Source organism: Egretta garzetta, unplaced genomic scaffold (genome assembly GCF_000687185.1).
Source record: "Egretta garzetta isolate BGI_Z169 unplaced genomic scaffold, ASM68718v1 scaffold571, whole genome shotgun sequence".
Lineage (NCBI taxonomy): Eukaryota > Metazoa > Chordata > Aves > Pelecaniformes > Ardeidae > Egretta > Egretta garzetta.
In genome coordinates this window covers 160,100-160,408 of record NW_009258622.1, presented here as the reverse complement: position 1 = coordinate 160,408, position 309 = coordinate 160,100, and positions in this window count along the sequence as shown.

The window sequence follows — 309 nt, the reverse complement described above, 5'->3', positions numbered from 1 at the left end:
GCTCTGCCAGGACAAGGGCTGGCCCCGGGGACCGGGAACGGACGAGCCTCACGTGCCAGCCGTATGTCGTTCAGCGACAGAGCGTGTCTGGGGCATGGGATGGCGGCAGGGAAAGGTTATCCTGTCCCTCCGGACTTTCTGCTGCTGCCTTTCCCCCGCTTCGTCAGGGGCTGCGCTCCTGCAGCTTCCATCCCAGCCGAACCCCTTTGGCCGCGCTGCTGAGACCGGCCCGGGTCGGGGTGAGCTCGGGGGAGAACAGAGGAACCAGAGCTGACGCGGGCTGGGGCTCCCTGCTGGCTTAGCTGCCAT